General features: G+C 35.1%; 1 long non-coding RNA gene across 2 annotated transcripts; it reads right to left on the bottom strand.

Moving 5' to 3' along the window:
- Positions 1–597: 597 nt before the first annotated feature.
- Positions 598–3,117, bottom strand: LOC130970408 (uncharacterized). 2 transcript variants are annotated; one of them, XR_009082060.1, is made up of 6 exons: positions 3,058–3,117; positions 1,797–1,897; positions 1,611–1,706; positions 1,393–1,506; positions 1,219–1,294; positions 598–699 (listed from the first exon to the last, which is right to left on the bottom strand). It is a non-coding gene; the product is annotated as an uncharacterized LOC130970408 (long non-coding RNA). The 2 variants fall into 2 exon arrangements; XR_009082061.1 differs by lacking the exon at positions 3,058–3,117 and adding an exon at positions 2,834–2,894.
- Positions 3,118–4,116: the final 999 nt, after the last annotated feature.

Below are 4,116 nucleotides of genomic sequence, written 5' to 3'. Positions count from 1 at the left end.
AAGTCATTGCCACAAGTGAATTAGATGATATGCTTAACATGCCTTCAAAGAAAAGAGTGCAGGTGTCTCCATATGTCAGCGATCATTAGTGACATAGTAGTAAAGTTAACTTACCAACTTGACTCATAGTGATATCTTTTAAGAACTAAATTGAAAGTATTGAATCTTTAATCAGTTTAATGAACCATATCGAATTATGTGTGATTTTTTATAATCCAATTTAAATATTATCTCGGGAATCAAGTCACGTGAGACAAATAGGTTAATTGACACTACATATCAATACCTTCAATGATAGTTTTTCATCACTTAGAACAGGCAATTTGCTTCCGAAAACTAGCTTTGATACATCAGGTGCCTTTGATGACCTGCATTATTATCCAACAACTCATATATTTTGTCACTTTCTCCTAATAAAGGAAGAAACAAATATGAATGATGATGATTCATTAGTTAATAGTACCTAGTTTCATCAACACAGAAGGAAGTAGAAGTAGAAGTAGTAATAGTTGTAGTAGTTGAGGTTCCATTTCCATAATTTGAAAGACGGAAATAAATTGGTGTTAGTTCAGAAAGTTGGTCATTTGCAATAGCCAAAATGCCAAATGGTCCAAACGCCCTTCTCTCAACCGCACCAACTCCACACCCTTCAAAATTTAGAGTCCTCCTTATTCACAATCCCTTCTGATCCCAACAATTCTATTTCAAATTCAGCAAATATGTCAAACTGAACAACAAAAAATAAATAAATAAATAAAAATCAGGAAAATGTAAAGTAAAACCATGACAATGTTCTGAAATGATAGCAAGTTAATCTCTTAACAGTAAGTAAATTCAAGTGAAGGAAGCAACTAAGTGTAATCACTAACAGTCCCATTAAATCAACATAAGTGAGAGATTTAAATTCATTTACTGAAACAAATTTCATTATGAAAGTAGTAGGAAGCAATTGTCGACAACAGTAGAGATTTAATCTCACAAAATGAGAAATGGATAACTTATATTTCACTATGCAGAGCAGTTTATCAAAAAATAGATAGCCACCTGATGAAAGGTATCAAAGTAGCTATAATTTAGGTATCAAATTAAATTAGATAACCAAACTCATTTAGTAGCTAGCCACCTGGCATGTTTGAGGATATTCACATAGAAAACAAAGTATAACAGTACAATGACATTAACTGAGAAAATAAAGCTTTCGCACAACAATGAAATCACCCTTTGAAAAGCTCAACTCCTTTTCTGATTCAGCACTAAAAGAATGCATTGCCTTCAAGATGGCTGCAAAGTTACCCTGCAAGAGAAGTGTTTACTTAGCAATAAGCATTACAATAATCTCCTTTCACTCTTAATATTATATTGAATTATAAGCCAAATTATGAAGATCATTACCCAAAGTTCCATTCAGAACATATGTAGGGACCAATTCAGAGATTAACATAAAGTCCAGCTTGCTGCACTTCCTTGATGAACTTAACTAAGTTTGTACCTATCCTCGAAATAATACTAAAAGATTTTGTAAGCAAATGTATGTTAGTTTTAATTTCTTTCCAATTCTTTTACAAATGAAAGAATAAAAACCCTCGCAAATTTTTTGGAAAGTGAATTACTTTTCCTGGAGAAGGTTCATGGCCATTCCAAAACACATAGGTTTGAATAACATCCAACCCTCCCTCTTTAACTTTTTGAATAAGCTCTGGCCATATCTACATGTATTTCCCCATCAATGAACAATGAGAAAATACAATTAAAAAGAATGATTAATAAAAGAAAAATATAATTAAGAAAGAAAGTACCTGAGGTGTGCTTCTGGGGTAGTGTATAGAACCAGAAAACAGAATCTTTCTCTGCCCATTAACAACAATTGCTTTGTGATCATATGTAACAGAAGCTGTCACTGCATGAACCCAGCACAAACATAACACCATTACACAAAGCTTCTTCCCACTCATCACCAAACTCTCCATTTTCTCTTCTCTTATCAACACATTCAAACTGAAAACAAAACTTGAAAAGCTATTTCTTGATGGACTTTGTTCATCAAACACTTGTGTTTCACTGGTGCCTGTACAGTGAAAAGAAGTGAAAGACATTTTATATGTAAAATCATGCATATTTCTCTATCAATTCAAGTGATTCTAAAGAGTGCACCAAAGCAGTTAACAACCAATAAGCAAGAAAATAATCGACCAGCAGAGAAGAAAATTTGGCATATGAACAACCTTTGCTATTAAATGGATAGGTCAGAGGAAGAATAAGCAATTTCTTGTAAGTAAAACTTGCTTAACTTGATGCACATATATTTGTCAAGAAAAATATACATATAAAAAGGTTCATTTTCAATTTGTACCATCAGGAATCATATGCTTACTTTTGATGTTACTCTAAGATAAAAGCTGAGGCACACTACTTGTGCCAGGGGCAAAGTTAAGACCCCAATTCAGACACAAATCAAAGTCTCTTAAATCATATCGTTCACGTTATTATTATGTCTCAAAAATCTTTCTTCGCCAATGAAAAAATCAAACTCCCAAACAAATCTCTCACGGACATAACAATGGAGTAAACATTAATTTAAATAATCATTACCAATGAATATGATACATGTGAAACCAACAAAGACAGCCCAAAATTGCATACAATGTGTTAACTTTTTTGAATCCACCAACAACCATAGAACCCTAAAAAGCTCTCCTCCCATTGCAGAGAGATAGACATAAACACTCCCAACATTAATATTAAAAAAGAAAAAAGCAATTTAACGTGAAGCATGAATTTTTTTTCCCTTCATTTTTTCCATGAAGGGGGGAGAATATTGAGCTGAGTGGTTTACATAATGCAAGAAGAATCTGTGCCAGCTTTAGTTGGAAAGAGCCAAAATTCATCGAACCCACTATTAAACACTTGAAAATATCCCTAAGAACCATTTACATTTAATTTAACAAACCAAAGTCCATTAAAATTGTGCAATAATAGCAGTTAAAACCTAAAGGAAATAACAAGATAGAATAAGAAAAAAGCTTGCAGAATAAAGAAATGCAGAGGAAAAGGTTGTACTCCTAGGTGAGTCTCCCATGGCTAAACCAGCTAAATATGAACCATCTGCAAGCTTGGCTTCGCCGGAACCCGAACCCAAACCAGTAACTGATGATAAATAACCAAGGCCAGGAATTTAGGAACATGAAGTTCAAATCAAAACGCATGGAATTAGTTAACAGATAGAGTGAAGAGGAGGTACCTGTCACGGATTTGAACCTGTTACATCATGGACGCCATTCTTTGCTGATCAGCTTCTGGAAGTGATTCCAAACCAGCTAACATGCTCTTATCCATGATTCAATTCAATTCAATTCAACCTAGTGTTCTTCATTCACATTAATCAAATATATCACATACCTCAAGAAATTATAGTACATTCACTTCAATCTTGTTAATTAAAATAAAATAGTAAAAAAAAACCTGTGGAGACAGAATCTCTGGACCAAGAGAGAGGTAGTGAAGGCAACTGGGGAGTTTGGAGAAGAAACTCAAACCCCAGGAACAAAATTAAATCCAGTTAACTATCAAAAATATGGGATGAAATAATCACAAACAGCACAATCTAATCACAAACAGCCACAAAAGCACAAAGAATAGCAGGATAGCAGCATATTTACAATGAAAATCACAAACAGCAGTAAGAGCTACTCAACAATCAATTAATCAATGAATGAAAAATTGATAAAAAATCATTCAAGAATAATTCAAAGATCAATAACCCTTATGAACAGAGCAAAAAAAAAACGAATAACAATGTCATTACACTATTACAGTGAGCCACGAACAGAGCATTGACCTTCGATGACGGCGAGCTGGCGATAAACACGACGACAGACGACGGTGAAGAGCTGCGAAACAGGACAAGAGAGCAAACATTGGCGAACGAGGGGATCAAGGGCCCTCGAGAACAACGAACCATGAGGATTGCGAACGACCACGACGAACCTAGTGCCGATCTTGAGCGCGACGAGCGGCGATGGTGAGATTGATGGCGGCGCGATGGAGGCTAGGGTTTTCACATCCTTTCAAGGAAGAGCTGCGAAGATGGACGGACGGCGGCAGAAGCGCGACTAAGGG

Source organism: Arachis stenosperma, chromosome 3 (assembly GCF_014773155.1).
Source record: "Arachis stenosperma cultivar V10309 chromosome 3, arast.V10309.gnm1.PFL2, whole genome shotgun sequence".
NCBI lineage: Eukaryota > Viridiplantae > Streptophyta > Magnoliopsida > Fabales > Fabaceae > Arachis > Arachis stenosperma.
Note: the sequence above shows the minus strand (reverse complement) of the source record. Positions and strands in the feature narration are given on the sequence as shown.